Source organism: Apodemus sylvaticus, chromosome 3 (genome assembly GCF_947179515.1).
Source record: "Apodemus sylvaticus chromosome 3, mApoSyl1.1, whole genome shotgun sequence".
In the NCBI taxonomy this organism is placed as follows: Eukaryota; Metazoa; Chordata; class Mammalia; order Rodentia; family Muridae; genus Apodemus; species Apodemus sylvaticus.
The window spans coordinates 1,981,681-2,001,002 of NC_067474.1; positions in this window are offsets into that span (position 1 = coordinate 1,981,681).

The following is a 19,322-nucleotide window of genomic DNA, read 5'->3' on the forward strand; positions in this document are numbered from 1 at the left end:
AAAGACCATGAAAGCTAGAAAATCCTGGGCAGATCTCATGCAGACTCTAAGAGAACACAAATGTCAGTCAAGACTACTATACCCAGCAAAACTCTCAATCACCATAGATGCAGAAACCAAGATATTCCATGACAAAAACCAAATTTACACAATATCTTTCCACAAACTCAGCCTTCCAAAGGATAATAAGTGGAACACTCCAATAAAAGGAGGGAAACTACACCCTGGAAAAAACAAGATAGTAACTTCTTTCATCAAACCCAAAAGGAGATAACCATTCAAATATAAAAATAACATCAAAAATGACAGGAAGTAATAATAACTATTCCTTAATATCTCTTAACATCAATGGACTCAATTCCCCAATAAAAAGACATAGACTAAGAGAATGGATATATAAAGAGAACCCTACATTTTGCTGCATACAGGAAACACACCTGAGTGTGAAAGACAAACACTACCTTAGGGGAAAAGGCTGGAAGATGATTTTTCAAGCAAATGGTCTCAGGAAACAAGTCAGAGTAGCCATTCTAATATCAGATAAAATTGACATTCAACCGAAAGTCATCAAAAGAGACACGGAAGGACATTTCTTGCTTGACAAAGAAAAAATCGACCAAGAAGAACTCTCAATTCTGAACATCTATGCTCCAAATGCAAGAGCATCCTCATTAGTAAAAGAAACTAAAGCTCAAAGCACACATTGCACCTAGCACAAAAATTGTGGGTGACTTCAACACTCCACTATCCTCAATGGACCGATCAGCAAAACAGAAACTAAACAGGGATACACTGAAACTATTTGAAGCTTTGGGCCAATTACATTTAACAGATAGATATGTATAAAACATTTCATCCTAAAGCAAAATAATATATCTTTTTCTCAGCACCTCATGGTACCTTCTCCAAAATAAAAAATATAATTGGTCACAAGTTACACCTCAAAAAATATAAGAAGATTGAACTAATCCCATGCCACCTATCAGATCACTATGGAGTAAGACTGGTCTTCAATAGCAACAAAAATAACAGAAAGCTCACATACATATGGAGGCTGAACAACACTCTACTCAATGATACCTTTGCCAAAGAAGAAATAAAGAAAGAAATCAAAGACTTTTTAGAATTTATTGAAAATGAAGGCCCATCATACCCAAATTTTGGGACACAATGAAAGCAGTGCTAAGAGGAAAACTCATAGACCTGAGTGCCTCCAAAAAGAAACTAGAGAGGGAATACACTAGCAGTTTTATGGCACAACTGAAAGCTCTGGAACAAAAAGAAGCTAATCCACCAGGAGGAGTAGAAGACAGGAAATCATCAAACTCAGGGCTGAAATCAATTAATTGGAAACTAAGAAAACCATACAAAGAATCAACAAAACCAGGAGTTGGGTCTTGGAGAAAATCAACAAGATAGATAAACCCTTAGCCAGACTAACCAGAGGGCATAGAGACATTATCCAAATTGAGAAAATTAGAAATGAAAAGAGAGATATAACAAGAGAAACTGAGGAAATTAAAAAAATCATCAGATACTATTACAAAAGCCTATACTCAACACAACGGGGGAATCTGGAGGAAATGGACAATTTCCTAGACAGATACCAAATACCAAAATTAAATCAGAATCAAATATATCAACAAAACAGTCCCATAACCCCTAAAGAAATAGAAGGGGTCATAAAAAGTCTTCCAACCAAAAAAAATAAAAAAATAAAAATCACAGGAGCAGACGGTTTTAGTGCAGAATTATATCAGACTTTCAAAGAAGACCTAACACCAATACTCTTCAAACTATTCCACAAAATAGAAACAGAAGGAACACTACTAAACTTGCTCTACGAAGCCACAATTATGCTAATACCAAAATCACACAAAGATCCAACAAAGAGAACTTCAGACGAATTTACCTTATGAACATCGATGCAAAAATACTCAATAAAATTCTTGCCAACCGAATCCAAGAACACATCAAATGATTCACCATGATCAAGTAGGCTTCATCCCAGGGATGCAGGGAAGGTTCAATATATGGAAATCCACTACATGAACAAACTCAAAGAAAAAAACTACATGGTAATTTCATTAGATGCTGAAAAGGCATTTGACAAAATTCAGCATCCTTTCATGCTAAAAGTCTTGGAAAGAACAGGAATTCAAGGCCCATACCTAAACATAGTAAAAGCAATATACAGAAAACCAGTAGCCAACATCAAACTAAATGGAGAGTAACTTGAATCAATCCCATTAAAATCAGGGACTAGACAAGGCTGTCCTCTCTCTCCATATCTTTTCAATATAGTACTTGAAGTTCTAGCTAGAGCAATTAGACAACATAAGAAGGTCAGAGGGATACAAATTGGAAAGGAAGAATCAAACTATCACTATTTGCAGATGATGGGATAGTCTACTTAAGTGACCCGAAAACCTCCACCAGAGAACTCCTACAGCTGATAAACAACTTCAGCAAAGTGTCTGGAAATAAAATCAACTCAAGAAAATCAGCAGCCTTCCTGTACTCAAAGGATAAGCAGGCTGAGAAAGAAATTAGGGAAATGCACCCTTCACAATAGCCACAAACAATATAAAGTATCTTGTTGTGACTCTAACAAAACAAGTGAAAGATCTGTATGACAAAGATCTTCAGGTCTCTGAAGAAGGAAATTGAAGAAGACCTCAGAAAATCGAAAAAATCTGCCATGCTTGTGGATTGGCAGGATTAATATAGTTAAAATGGCCATCTTGCCAAAAGCAATATACAGGTTTTATGCAATCCCCATCAAAATCCCAACTCAATTCTTCATAGAGGTAGAAAAAGCAATTCTCAAATTCATGTTTAATAACAAAAAACCCAGGATAGCTAAAACTATTCTCAACAGTAAAAGAACCTCTGGGGTAATCTGTATACCCAACCTCAAGCAATACTACAGAGCAATAGTGTTAAAAACTGCATGATATTGGAACAGTGACAGGCAGGTGGATCAATAGAATAGTATTGCAGACCCAGAAATGAACCCACACACACATGGTCACTTGATCTTTGACAAAGGAGCAGAAAACATCCAGTGGGAAAAAATAGCCTTTACAACAAATGGTGCTGGTTCAATTGGAGGTCTGCATACAGAAGAATGTGAATTGATCCATTCTTATCTTCTTGTACTAAGCTCAACTCTAAGTGGATCAAGAACCTCTACATAAAGCCAGACACACTGAAACTAACAGAAAAGGAACTGGGGAAGACCTTTAAGGACATGTGCACAGGGGGAAAGTTCCTTAACAGAATGCCAATAACTTATGCTCTAAGGTCAAGAATTGACAAATAGGAGCTCATAAAATCACAAAGTTTCTGTAAGGCTAAGGAAACTGTCAAAAGGATAAAATGGCAACCAACAAATTGGGAAAAGATCTTCACCAACCCTCCATCTGACAGATGGCTAATATCCAATATATACAAAGAATTCAAGAAGGGTAGACCCCAGAAAACCAAATAACCAGATTAAAAATGGGGTACAGAGCTAAACAAAGAATTTTCACTTGAAGAACTTCAGATGGCTGAGAAGCAACTTAAGAAATGTTCAACATCATTAGTCATTAGGGAAATGCAAATCAAAATAACCCTGAGAACCTCACACCAGTCAGAATGGCTAAGGTTAAATACTCGAAGCAGCAGGTGTTGGTGAGGATGTGGAGAATGAAGAGCAATCCCCCACTGCTGGTGGGATTGCAAGATGGTACAACCACTCTGGAAATCAGTCTAGCTGTTCCTCAGAAAACTGGGCATGACACTTCTGGAGGACCGTGCTATACCACTCCTGGGCATATACCCAGAGGATTCCCCAGCATGTAATAAGGACACATGCTCCACTGTGTTCATAGCAGCCCTATTTATAATAACCAGAAGCTGGAAAGAACCCATATGTCCCTCAACAGAGAAATGGATACAAAAATTGTGGTGTATATACACAATGGAGTACTATTCAGCCATTAGAAACAATGAATTCATGATATTCTTAGACAAATGGATGGAGCTGGAGAACATCTTCCTAAGTGAGGTAACCCAGTGTCAAAAGAAGCCTCATGGTATGCATTCACTGATATGTGGCTATTAGCCCAGAAGCTTGGAATAACCAGGACACAATCCACATATCAAATGATGTCCAAGAAGAAGGAAGGAGTGGCCCCTGGTTCTAGAAAGGCTCAATGCAGCAATGTAGGGGAATACCAGAACAGGAAAGTGGGAAGGGATAGAGGGGGGAACATGGGGAAGGAAGAAGGCTTATGGGACTTTTGGGGAGGGGAGATCCAGGAAAGGGGAAATCATTTGAAATGTAAATAAAGAATATATTGAATTAAAAATAAATCTAGGCTACTGATTTATTTGAGTTAATTTTATATCTGCCCACTTTGGTGAAGTTTTTATCAGCTGGAGAAGTTCTCTGGTAGAATTTTTGGGGGTCATTTATGTATACTATCATATCATCTGCAAATGGTGATACCTTTATTTCTTCTTTGCCAATTTGTATCTCCTTGATCTCTTTTTCCTGTCTTATTGTTCTAGCTAGAACTTCGAGTACTATATTGAACAGATATGGTGTGCATGTACCGGTATCCTAGACTTGTCTCCGGTTTTCATAAGATTGATTCAAGTATATTGTTTCAGACTTGATTTGCAAGCTTTTGGCATTAACTCTGCCTTCTGCTTCACCAGGATCTTGCTATGAAGCCCCATTTATGCAGTGCTTAAGTATCTTGAACTTGATCTCCATTTGATTTTAGCTTTGAAATCTCTTTAATATTCATTTTGATCTTACTTTATTATCAACATTTTTGATAACATTTATAAAATCTATTATATTTTGTAGTGTTACTACATGTCAAAATGCATGTTTTGGATATATATATATCCAAAATATATATCAGACTGGGGTGTTGAAGTCTGTCACTATTATTGTGTGGGGTTCAATGTGTATTTTGAAGTTTAGAAAATTTTCTTTTATTAGTGTGGGTGCCCTTGTATTCGGGGAATAGATATTCAGAATTGAGACTTTGTCATGGTGGATTTTCACTTTGATGAATATGAGGTGTACTTCCTCATCACTCTTGATAACTTTTAGTTGGAAGTCTTTTTTGTTGTTGTTGTTGTTGTTGTTGTTTTTGTTTGTTTTTTGTTTTTTGGTTTTTTTTTTTTTTTTGAGACAGGGTTTCTGTGTGTAGCCCTGGCTGTCCTGGACTCACTCTGTAGACCAGGCTGTCCTTGAACTCAGAAATCCACCTGCCTCGGCCTCCCAAGTGCTGGGATTACAGGCGTGCGCCACCACCGCCCGGCTTAGTTGAAAGTCTTATTTTTGGATTTTAGGATGGCAACTCGAGTTTGTTTCCTGGGAACATTTGCTTTGAAGAGCTATTTCCATCCTTTTACCTTGATATGGTGTCTATCTTTGCTATTGAGGCGTTTTTCTTATAAGTAGAAAAATGCTGGATCTTGTCTCCATATGGAGTCTGTGAGCTTATGTCTTCTTATAGGTGAGTTGAGTCCATTAATACTCAGATATTAAAGACAGATGAGTTTAGGTTACTGATATGTTTGTTTTTGCAGGTGGCTTTATGTGCTTGTGGTTCTCTTGCTTTTGCTTTGAGGTGAGATGCTTAATATCTTGTCTTTTCTTTGGTGTAGGTACCTTCCTTGTGTTGGAGTTTTCCTTCTATATTCCTTTATATGGCTGGATTGGTAGATAGATACTGTTTGAATTTAGTTTTGTCCTGGAATCTTTGTTTTCTCCATCCATGTTGGTTTAGAGTTTTGCTGGGTATAGTAACCCAGACTGGGATTTGTGTTCTCTAAGAGTCTGTATGACCTCTGACCAGGCACTTCTGGCTTTCATAGTCTCTGTTGAGAAAACTGGTGTAATTTTGATAGGTCTGTCTTTGTATGTTACTTGGTCATTTTTCCTTGCAGCTTTTAATATTCATTCTTTGTTCTGTATGTTTAGTGTTTTGATTATTATGTGATGAGAGGACTTTCTTTACTGGTGCCATTTACTTGGTGTTCTATGGGCTTCTTTTACCTTTATGCCCATTTTTTTTTCTTTCGGTTGGGGAAGTTTTCTTCTATGATTTGTTGAAGACATTTTCAGTCTTTATTCTCCTCTATTCCTATTATTCTTAGACTTAGACTTTTCAATGTGTCCTGAAACTTCTGGATGCTTTGGGTTAAAAGTTTGTTATGTTTTGAACTTTCTTTGATAGTTTTGTCAATTTCTTCTACAATATCTTCTTAACCTGCAATTCTCTATCAATTGTATTCTGTTGTTGATACTTACATCTCTAATTCCTGACCTCTTTTCTAGATTTTCCCATTTCCAAGTTTGCCTCCATTTGTGTTTTCTTTATTGTTTCTACTTCCACTTTTAGGTCTTGGACTCCTTTATTCAATTCCTTTACCTGTTTGATTGTATTTTCCTGTATTTCTTTAAGGGATTTATTTGTTTCCTCTTTAAGGTGTTTTATCTGTTTACCTGTATTTTCCTGTATTTCCTGTAATTCCTGTTATTTTTTTATTTTTTCTTTCTATTTTTTTTTAGTGACATAGTTTCTCTGTGTAGTTCTGGCTGTCCTGGCACTCACTCTGTAGACCATGCTGGCCTTGAAATCTGCCTGCCTCTGCCTCCCAAGTGCTGGTATTAAAGGCATGTACCACCAACGCCCGGCCCTGTATTACTTTCAGTGAGTTATTTATATCCTCCTTAAAGGAGTTTTTGTCTTCATAATATAGAATTTTAGGTCAGCATTCTGATTATCAGGTATGTTGGTATATTCAGGATTTGCTGTTGGTGGTGGGAGAACTGGGTTCTGATAATGCCTACTAGTATTGACTTCTGTTGCTTATGGTGTTACACTTGCCTCTCACCATCTAGTTATCCCTTGTGTTTGTTGGTCTGGGTGACTCTGCCTGAAATCTGCCTCTTTTGTCTCTGGGTTACTTCAGGTCTCCTGATAGGCCTGTATCCCTGGCTATTGCAATCCACCTGTGGGGCCTTCCAACTGAGACCTCTACAGAGGGGCAGAGAAGCTGCTGATCTATTGCCCTGGCTTCAATAGATCTACAGGGAGGCCTTCACATTGTTTGGTCTTCAGATGAGCAGTAAAGCTATTGTTCTGCATGATGATGTTCTCCAAGGTAGCCTATAAACTGTGATTTCTGTTTTGCTGTGTGCAACAAAACTCCAGGGAGGCTTTTAGTCTGTCTGGTCAGTTGCGCTTCATGGCACACAGCCCCCAAGACATCTTCAGACTGTGGTGTCTGCTGTATCCTGTGTACAGAGGAGCTTCTGGGATGCCTTCAAGCTATGATGTCTTCAGGGGAGCAGACAAGCTGGAGATCAGTTGCTCAGTTGCCCTGTGTAAAGCAAATCTCCTAAGATGCCTCAGGCTGTGGTGTCAAAAGAGACTGAAAGTATTTCCTTTAATAGAAAAGTGTACATAGTAATAATGAACTAAGAAAATGATTTTCATTTGTCATAATTAAAATCATTATTGATATTAATTATTGAGTGATAACCATAATAAACCTAGAATGGCATTCTAAATTCCATTTATAATATGATTTCAATACAACCCCACAATTTATTTGTAATTATACTGTCCATCTTATGAATGAGGAAAGGGTTTAAAAATATTTAGAACATTTCAAAATAAAAAGGTTAAGAGGCATGATTAAAGAAAAAAAGATTGTTTCTGGACATATCAAAAGTAATAATTTATAGAACATGAGGTTATGAATTTAACAGCTATAAAACCTGAGATTGTATACCATCTAATCTATAGTGTCTTTTGGATTTGAAAGTGCTCTTTGAATTAGTTGTTTACAATTGATTTATAGTATTATTTTATCATATGTTTTAACAACTGTCATGCTACTGAGAATGTGGTTTTTCACCAAATCCATCTCACTTTCTTCCTGGGTAAATCAACGATTTCAGGCTATTGTGTTCCATCATGGAACTAGTTCATTTAATAGAAACTGATTCTAAGCTCACTACAGCCAGACTGCCTCACAAAAAGCCCACACATGCTTGCCATTCTTCATTTCTTTCCTAAGTGGGATGTAACACAACTTTTGTTGAAAGTGGCACCTGCTGCGTTCCATGTCTCCAGTAGTTGAACAGAAACAGCTTTCTCTCTGAGGCAAGTGTTAACAGTAGCCAGCCAGCATTAGACTAAATAATACATAAAAATAAGATAGATAATAGTCAAAAGTTGCCATTCTCAACAATGCTTAAGGAGAATCAGTCAGTAACTTTCCTATCCAGACCGGTGAACTTGGCTTATAGAATTTATTTGTCAACTGTCCAGTTCTATCCCATCCCTGCCTTTCCTTGTGTCCACTAACCTCCACAAGTATTTTAGAGAAACACACTTATTTGTCCACCCATACTTTTTGTTTCCTTTGTGCAAACATTGTCTATAGAAAACTTTTAACATTTACCTTCTATTGCAGTGCCAGGTGTCACTCAAGCAGAGAGACTGCATGCCTCATATCAGAGGTTCATCTGCCAAAGTCACTTGTATAGCATTGCAATTATGCTTTAGTTTTGTAACTAGACTGTGCAATCTGGATGACACATGTTCACTTTGAACCATTTGTTCTGTTCCAGCAACCACATTCACTTTCTTAAGAGTTGTCTGCTGGATATTATATTCGATAATACATATTTTAAACACCTCTTGTCACAAATGGCCTTAACATACAGTGCTGACATTTTAATAAATTGGCTCAGGAATTAATCTGCATTGTGAATGAGAGATCATGCTATAGAAAAACATTTGTGGATTTCTCCATTTGTTTTTCTCAAATTTGCATGCTAAAATTCAAATTTCAGATAGTATGCTGGTGGAGTAAGGGTAGTTATGTAAATCCCGGGGCAGAAAAGCAGAGACAGAAGCTGAAGTTTCTAAGTTATTAAAAAAAGAGTTACATTCTAAGAAGAAATATTCATTTCCTTAAGAGGAAGTAGTTTTCAGCTAGAAAGTGTGATAGATATTTGGAATATGGTACAGATTTTTATGAAAGGTTGTCTATGAAGAATGAAATAAATTAATTCATGTCTAGCAAATGAGAGGGGGCCTCTAATGGGAGAAGCAAATAAAAAATTCTGAAAGTAGAGGTGTAGATGAATGCCAGAAGTCTATGAGTTTGTCTGGGGGCTATCAACTCCAGAATTCATCAGAATCTGCAATGAGTCAGTAAGTGGAGATCCCACATCAACATTGATGAATACCACACTCAGTCCTGATGGTGAGACTGACTATAGAAGATTTCGGAACATAGAGGTGCTCAGAGGTTGTGTAATTTCACTGGTATCCCTGATCCTTGTTCTTTGACACTTAATATCCACATCAGGATTTTTCTTTATTTACTCCTTTGGGTTTTTGCAAATCATACAGAAAACACATTTAATTTTTTGTTATTACTTCAGTTTATTGAAGATAACATTTTTTCAAACAGAAGAAAAAATAGAATGAACTATTTTTCTTCCTACTATATTAGTCTTTTTTTTAGATATATGATTTGACCTATTGGTCTTAGGAAATGTTCCTATAATTACGATTACTCTGTGTTCATATTAAATATTCAACATTCACCTTGAAAATCCATCATGGGTAACAATATTAGTTTAAGACTAGTCTTTTCCTCCTACAATACAACTATTTAAATACATAACCTATTTTGCAACCTTATTTGCTTCTAAGTTCAACTTCAGCTAATAAAAGCTACAGAATATTAAGAATAAGTTTGATCAAGGTATGTGTATATATGCTAATTGGTGCTTACCAACATGGAATTCTTAGCACACCTAAACTAAAACCCAGGTAACTGTATTCTGTGATGATTCAATTCTAAAGGAAAACTCTCCGGTCCTTTTAGGAAATATTCTTGGGCTGTATACCACTGAAAGACTGTAGAAACATATTCATCTCACAAGAACAGAAAAGAAGATTTTTCTAAAGCACATGCTCCATAGAAACATGTACCATGAACCTACTATTATTAAGAAGACTAGTATTAGCTGGGCAGTGATGGCACACGCCTTTAATCCTAGAACTTGGGAGGCAGAGGCAGGTGGATTTCTGAGTTCTAGGACAACCTGGTCTACAGAGTGAGTTCCAGGACAGCCAGGGCTACACAGAGAAACCCTGTCTTGTAAAACCAAACAAACAAACAAACAGACAGACAAATTAATTAATTAATTAATTAATTAATTAATTAATTAAAAAATAATAAAAACGATTAAAATTTATTTAGGCTGTGGGAATTTTAAGACCATTCTGGCTACTGAACAAATAAACATATTTCTACTATGTCTCATAGTACATGTTATTTATAATTCAGCTAATCCCTGCATTTTCAGAGTCCTAAATAATGACATGGCTTGGACACTTCATTAATGATGTTCACAAACTACATCTAAGTCTTTGTTTTTAGATTTGACTATGCCACTTCCTGTTTCCCACAGGAGTGATTGTCATATGACCACAGCATTTTCCAGTAAATGTGGAATGATATGACATATGCAAACAATAAACCAGAGGTTGTAAAAATGGTGAGGGAAGGACCACCAAGCCAGCTACAACAATTGTAATAAGGTCATACAAAGCTCATGAGTGAGATTATGTGAAGCACAACCTACAGCAATGAACAATACAGAATGAGAAGAAATATTTTCTGTTTTAAGTCCATTACTATGGGGGCATCATGAGCTATGTTTCCGCTGTGAATAGAAACCATGAATGACCAAGACAACTATTATAAGGACATTTAAGGGGCTGGCTTATAGATTTAAAGGTTCAGTCCAAGATCATTCAAGGTGGGGACATTCTGGCATCTAGACAGGCATGGTGCAGGAGGAACTGAGAGTTCTACATCTTCATCTGAAGGCTGTTATCAGAATACTGGCTTCCAGTCAGCTAATTTAGGATCTTAAAACCCACACCCACAGTGACATACCTACTCCAACAAGGCCACACCTACTTCAACAGGGCCACTCCTTCAATAGTGCCACTCCTTGGTCTGAACATATACAAATCATCGTGAGCTATTTAAATGTCTTACATGGTTTTGTCTCGACTTTCTTCAATCAGGAAAACAAAACAAAACAAAAAACTAATCTTCATAAGTTCCAGGGGTTATTCACCAATACCAAGCAATAAAATAGGCCAGTTCATGGCAAAATTTATGAATGAGGAGGGCAGAGTGGGCTGTGGATGTGGGCATGAAACATTGGTCTCTTTTCTATTATTAAAAATCATTTATTTTTCCTTGTTAATTTTTTGATAGAAATATGAGCCATCAATTTTCTTTTATTTCCAGATCCTATAGATTTTCTAAAAATTCATAGCTATGAAAACATTTATATTTTATTATTCCATATTCTGCAGGGAGCTCTTTATCTCTTTTATACTGCTCAATTTCATTACATAATTAAAAAGTGAAGTTCCCCAAGGAAAATAATAAAATGTGAAGATATACCTGTCTGAGGTAAACATGTACCACATTTCAAGTTACTTTAGCCTCCTCTTGGAAATATACTTAATGACCTGACTTAGACAATTACCTAAACCTGCACATTAATACACTCAAAATGGTAATTATATTTTAATTAAAATGCCAAAGTGATAGAAAAGGCAAGAATAAGCTATTTAATGTGTATAGTCAAAACAATGAAATAAATAAGATGGTTTAAATCGTTATAATGTTTTTCTTCTAGTAATGTTGAAAAAAACTGATATTGAGAGCATTTTTTCCAAAATACAGCAGTAGATAAATAAAAGCATATTAAATCTACCACTCAGCAAATTTTATTTGCCATGGGGAGATTAATATAAAAGGAGTCTCTGAATTTTTTTCAGAGCAGAAAACTTAATAGGATATTTCAAAAATTCAGCTGTGGCTGGCTTTAGGATAGATAATGGAATTTTGCAGCTTAAATCTTGAGGTCACTATTTCAAAAATGCCCAAGTTGGCGGTAACTAAAAGGAATTACTATCTGATGGCACTGCAGTGCCTATGTGAAATGAATTATTGGTTTCACTCCGATGGATAGCAGATAGAGATCTAATACCACCTGAACAACTGGAGTTAATTGGCCCAATTGCTGGTATTTCAAGAGGCACCCAACAGTTGAAAATGGAATTACATTCCCACTCTGTACTTAGCTGCTTTCCCACGATGGACATGACAGTTGTGAAATTTATCTGGAACTATCTTGAGCTTTGATGTAAATAAATCGAAGATTAGTTCTGGCAGCTCAAACTTCCAGCCCTTGCGTTCTGACGATCTGGCGTATTAAGTTGGGGGATAATGTATCTTGTCCAGTGTTTGCCTAGAAGGGATACTGTGCAAACAGAAGGATGATGTTAGTGGGTCCTGAGCTCTGTGGATAAAGGATTTGCTCTTAGGTGCAGGAAGTCACAAAGGTTGATTGGGCTGCCCATGTGCCTGTGGCCCATTTGGAACCATCTTAACTCCTAGTGTTTAAGATTGGTAGAACGGAAAAAAAAATGGAGTTAGATTCATGTTTGATTTAATGCAAATAAAAAGTTAACCATTATATAGTCCTCAAGGTAACAGAGTGAGTGTAGAGCATCGACCAAAAACAAATGGCCTGGTCCACAGTTCTGGATCTACATGAAAGTCACTCTGCTTTGATCACGTAGCCTGCTCTACCAAAGTGCCAACCCTTCCATCGCATCATATGATTGCTCTGATGAGAGCAATAAAATCTAGCAAGAGCCCAGCGCCAAGCAAGCCCATAACAAACACAGCTTGTTTCATTTTTATTTTATTAAATTATAAATATGATTGCAGTTGTTCTTACTGTCCACTCTGCAAAATTATCTCCTTGGCTTGTTTTGAAGATTAGCTGATGTTAAAAGATATGAACTTCAAGGAACGTCAACGCAAGTTCAAGGTGTTGATAAATAACTTCAGTAGTATTGTATAGCTTGATGGTTTTTTTTTTTTTTTTTTGGTTTTCAGTTTTAAAATTTTTTCTTTAAAAAAATCAGTTTCCAGAATTTCTAGATAATTGCATGGGGACTTTCTTCAAAGGGTGAGCTCAGTTAAAGGTGAATCAAATGGTAAGAGGAATAAAGAAGTCCTGTGAGACTCTTAGGCCGGGGTGGGAGGAAGAGTTGTGTGATCTATCATTGCTTCCTGTAGCTTCCCCAGAGCTCAGGGTTAACAGGATTGTCAGGTCACCAAGAATTCTTTGTACGTGCTATATATTGGAGCTGGTAGGTATTAAATTATTTCATCAAGCAGTCCTGTAACTTTGCAGCTCCCCCGTGGCTCTTCTAATCTCAGATTATGTTCACCCATCGAGCCATGATTGCTGGAAGGGTTATTACTATTTCTCATTATGCTATCTCCTGAGTCTTCCTTTATCCCTTTGTTAAAATTGCTCCTCTGAGAATATTTTCTAATTCAAATTGAATTTCATTCCAGACTTCCCACGATGATGGCATAGGGTTCTGGCTTCCTATAGATCATTTAAAAATCATAACAGAAAACAAAACATGTGGGCTTTGTATAATTTGTTTCTTTTCTTGGGAAAATTGCTTCTCTTTTTTTTCCTCTGTCAATCCAGTGTGAATTAATATAAGCTCAAGTTCAGGCCCTGAAAGTCTATGCATATGTGAGCAAGTTTGTGTGTGTGTGTGTGTGTGTGTGGTTGTGTGTTTGTGTGTGTGTGTGTGTGTGTGCGTGTGTGTGTGTATGTGTGTATGTGTCTGTGTCTATGTGAATTCACAGGGATAGATTGTGTACAGATTGTGCACAATGTATAATAGAAAAAAGAACTATTTTGATCTCAATCCATATTATCTTCGGAAGAAAACGTCATTAAAATTAATAGCCGTCTTTCCAATATGCTCAAGTCAAGCCCCAACATTTATTTTATTGCTCTTCTTTGCCCCTCCATTCAACACAGGTCAATATTTTTCTTCTTTTTATTGATTGACCTTCTTAATACATAGCCATTTGCTATGCAGTGTGGAAGTGAATTTTACAATACTAGAAACAATAAATCAAGAGTACCCTTTATACAGAGTGGCAGATCCATTGTACCTTCCTTGGGAACACACAAGATTTGTGCTCCCTGTCTGATGTTTTATGACCAAAAGGGCTTTCCTGTATGTCTTATTAAGCATCATTCTGGTCTTCTGAATATTCCCATCACTTGTTAATGAGTGGGAGTTATGATCAGAGACAGTGCCTAATTGCTTCTGCTCATTAGTCTTCCAGATTCATCTTGCAGATTTTCCAGCTGATTTTTCCCAACAGAAAAGTTCATATATTTCAAATCCTAAATCAGGATATGAGATGTTCATTCTTTTTTCCATTTGCAAATGTAAAACTTATATTTGCCTGTGGTAATTGTTTTCTCAAAGACTTGCTCTGTCTGTTAACCTAGTCTTAGTCCTGAAATCTTCAAGACTCTATATAACCTTATCCAAGCATAGATTGTTTCATTCCCTGAAACTTACTACTGAGTAAATTCACATATTTTTTTTAAATTTGTGGTAGGCTGATTCAACTTAGCTGTTCTGTCTCATACTCCTCTACAATCCTACTGATTTCATGTGGCTTCATTCACTTTGCTTCTCCCAAATTACTCTTCTTGGCCTCAAACTAACTCTGGCAATCTGTTCTAAACTCCTGTCTCCTTGTTCTCTGGCTCAGTCTGTCTTTACTTGTGCCTAGATTGTTTTCTTTCTGCAACCTCTCTCTCTCTCTCTCTCTCTCTCTCTCTCTCTCTCTCTCTCTCTCTCACACACACACACACACACACAAACACACACACACACTCTCACTTTCTCTCTCTTTGGTCCTCCAAAGAATGTCCTCCCAGTTAATGTTTTATTTTATTTTATTTATTTTTTTATTCGATGTATTTTTTATTTGCATTTCAAATGATTTCCCCTTTTCTGGCTCCCCCCTCCCCGAAAGTCCCATAAGCCCTCTTCTCTCCCCCTGTTCCCCCATCCACCCCTTCCCAATTCCCTGTTCTAGTATTGCCCTATACTGTTGCACTGAGCCTTCCCAGAACCAGGGGCTACTCCTCAGTTCTTCTTGGACATCATTTGATACGTGGATTATGTCTTGGGTATTCCAAGTTTCTACACTAATATCCACTTATCAGTGAGTGCATGCCATGACTGATCTTTTGAGACTGGCTTACCTCACATAGTATGATGTTCTCCAGCTCCATCCATTTGTCTTAAGAATTTCACTAATTCATTGTTTTTAATAGCTGAATAGTACTCCATTGTGTATATATACCACAATATTTTGTATCCATTCCTCTGTTGAGGGACACCTGGGCTCTTTCCAGCTTCTGCCTATTATAAATAGGGCTGCTATGAACATAATGGAGCATGTATCCTTATTACATGCTGGGGAATCCTCTGGGTATATGCCCGGAAATACAAATCAAAACATCCCTGAGATTTCACCTTACACCAATCAGAAGGGCGAAGATAAAACACTCAAGAGACTGGAGGTGTTGGTGAGGATGTTAAGAAAGAGGAACACTCCTCCACTGCTGGTGGAAATGCAAATTGGTACAACCACTCTGGAAATCAGTCTGGCGGTTCCTCAGAAAACTGGGCATGATGATCCTGCAACCTGTCTCTCTTAACTGTCCTGGTAAAACTGCCTCTCCTCTGTCTATGTCTTTATCTGTCTCTCTCTGTCTCAAACTCTCTCCATCTCTCTTCATCTGTCTCTGTCTCTGTCTTTCTCTCTGTCTCTCTGTCTCTCTGTCTCTCTGTGTCTGTCTATCTCTCTCTCTGCATTGCTCTCATAAGTAGCTTTGCTTTTTTCTCTCTTCCCTAGAATGTTGGGCATATACTATTCTGTCAAATCTTTCTCTAATTCTTTACTTTGTCTGCCACTCAGTTAAACATTACTTTCAAACACAAGTGCTTACTTCTACAAACTAACATCACTTTCATTGTTTGAGATTAAAAAGTGTGTCCTAAGGATATGACTATATTCCAGCCAGATAGATTAAAGATGTGTGCTAATGGTTGAAACAGAATTTTCCAGTAAACAACACAATCTCTGGGTTCACAGTGTGATCAAATATCCTGCAACATTTAAAACTTAAAGTATATTAGGATTTCTAAAATGTTCATTAAGTGATATCACCACCAACTGAAAACAAAAAAGAAATAGGATTCCCAAATAATTTTAGAGAATCTTCATTGCTCCTAACCTCTTACATCTACCTGTTTCAGAATTTTTTTAGCTACTATCTTTGAGGTCAAAAGAGAATTCTATGAAGAATTCCATCAATTACTTTAAAAGAACAGCACAGTCTTTCAAAGATTTTAAAAAAATAATTATATTGCCAACAGATGAAGTACACACCATTGCTCCAAACCTTGCTTCTTAAATGTGCTCTGTATTTATGAATTTCTCTTAAACACAAGGTTGTCTACATCACCAACCTTATGGTCATGTTAGGAGAACATTGTCAAGGACCTCAGATACCTGCATCCCTCCAAAAGAAAAAAAAGTCAGAAAATAGTTTCAATTATTCTAATTTTAGGAAAAGGTCTTCTCTGCACAATGTAGTATTATTCAGGGGTGACCAAAGCACAGTCGACAGGCCAACTGTGTAGACGTTGCAGTTTTTATAAGTCTTTTCATTGTTGTGCAGCTGTAATTCATTGTTTTAATATCCTCTGCTGTTTTAATGACAACAACAAATAAGAACAGTGAGATGGGTATTACGAAAATGAATTTGTCCATCATAAAAATTCTTACTGAATCATGTTTATTGTATTCTTTGATTTTGCACCATTTGGCTTCAGATGAAAGTGGAGAAAGAAAGGTAATCTGCTCGCTGAGCTCAGACCTACATAAGCATCAGTGGTATGTAGGAGACATGTCTAAGAGAGACAGAAGGAGGCTGTAGAAAGACACTAAGAGCATAATGTAACTCGGAATTCTGAAATGGGGAGTTTAGGCACTTTGAGTTATCTTCAAAATTAGCAAACATAAAAGTATATCAGTCCAGGGATGTGAACATCAGCTCTGTTAATTGCATTTAGGGAACTATGGGCACCAGTAAGGAAGCAGATTGCCTTTTTTCCGAAACTGATCAAGAGCAGGTCACATCTTAGTCTCAGCTGCCATCTCATTGAAGGCATAATCACAAATGACTTTCTTTTTCATCAATTACTGAGTACCCAGTAATTAACAAAAAGAAATTACTAGACTGATGTGCAAAACTGAGACTTAAAGTTCTTCTAAATATCTCCCCTTAAAAATGGGATACAGAGCTAAACAAAGAATTTTCACCTGAGGAACACTGATTGTCTGAGAAGCACCTGAAGAAATGTTCAACATCCTTAGTCATCAGGAAAATGCAAATCAAAACAACCCTGAGATTTCACTTCAAACCAGTCAGAATGACTAAGATCAAAACTCAGGAGCAAACAGGTGTGGGGGAGGATGTGGAGAAAGAGGAACAGTCCTCCACTGCTGATGGGATTGTAAGATGGTAAAACCACTCTGGATATCAGTCTGGCGGTTCCTCAGAAAACTGGGGATGATACTTCTGGAGAACCCCACTATACCACTCCTGGGCATGTACCCAGAGGATTCCCCAGCATGTAATAAGGATACATGCTCCACTATGTTCATAGCAGCCTTATTTATAATAGCCAGAAGCTGAAAAGAACCCAGATATCTCTCAATGGAGGATTGGATACAGAAAATGTGGTATATATACACAATGAAGTACTTATTCAGCCATTAGAATCAATGAATTCATGAAATTCTTAGACAAATGGATGGAACTGGAGAACACCATCCTAAGTGAGGTAACCCAGTCTCAAAAGAACACTCATGGTATGCACTCAATGATAAACAGATATTAGCCTAGAAGCTTGGAATACCGAAGACACAATTCACATAATAAATGATGCCCAAGAAGAAGGAAGGAGTGGCCCCTGTTTCTGGAAAGGCTCAGTGCAGCAGTGTAGGGGAATACCAGGACAAGGAAGTGGGAAGAGGTGGATGGGGTACAGGGGGAGGGAAGAGGGCTTATGGGACTTTCAGGAAGGAGGGATCAAGGAAATGGAAAATCACTTGAAATGTAAATAAAGAATATATCGAATAAAAAAAGAAATACACATGAGTCTGGTGGCCATTAAAGAGATTATTTTTCTCAGACTCAGGAGCTTTGCTTCTTTTCTTATGCTCCTTTTCTTATAATAAAGCAATCATCTTTGATTCTCATTAATTTCTTCCCTAGTGATAATATAATGTTATCTCTTAACATCATTTTTTTCAGGCAAGGTCAGTTTCATCCCTTTTTCAAAAATTCCTGATTTTCCATAACCAAGAGTTAAATTTCACACCTCAACTGTGGATCAAGATATTGTGACCATGCTTCATAAATAATAAAGCACTGCCTAGATGTCATTTGTTACTAATTGCTTTGGGTCATTAGAGAAGTTAGTCACCTACATTCTTGTCACCTAACAACCACTTTCTGAGGGAAGTGTGTGATCTTGGAATTGTTCTTAATATGGACTTTAATGTTCTGATTTGTCTTTTCATTGTTAGAAGCCTGACCTTTAGTACAGGAACCATTACAGTAACTAAATAATGATAATCTAGTGATATTTATTTTCCTGAACAAACATGTTATAAGTATTAAAGCAATTGTCATAGGCAGTATTAAGCTAAATCATGAGCCTGAGGCAGAAGACCTTGCTTTATTTACCTTAACAGTTCAAGAACATGACTTGTATCTTATAATTAGTTGTTGTCCAATAATTTTTAAAATGTAATTATTATAAAATGGAAATGTCACTTTGTAAGTCCTCTGAGAGATTAAAATAGACTATATACCATATCTTGTATTCACATAAAATTAACTTGGTAAAGAATACAGACTGAGAATTTATTCTCATTCACCACTCAAACATTGCCTTGCATCATAAATATAAAAGAAAATCCAAAAGGCATTTTTCTCTCTGCTGACTTCATGACATCATTGTCAAAGACCAGATGTTATACCAAACTGGTTGTGACTGAACCTCCTAATACAGTAGTTATTTTACAAACTTCTGCTACATTGATGATTATGAGAGCCATTTGCCATATGTGTTTACTTAGATATAAACTTATTAAATATATACAAATTTAAAAGTTAGCCTTTTACTCACCCTAGCCACATTTCAAAGATGTAATTGCCACAAGAAAAAGTACTGACAGGGTACAACATGCAACAGAGAAATTTA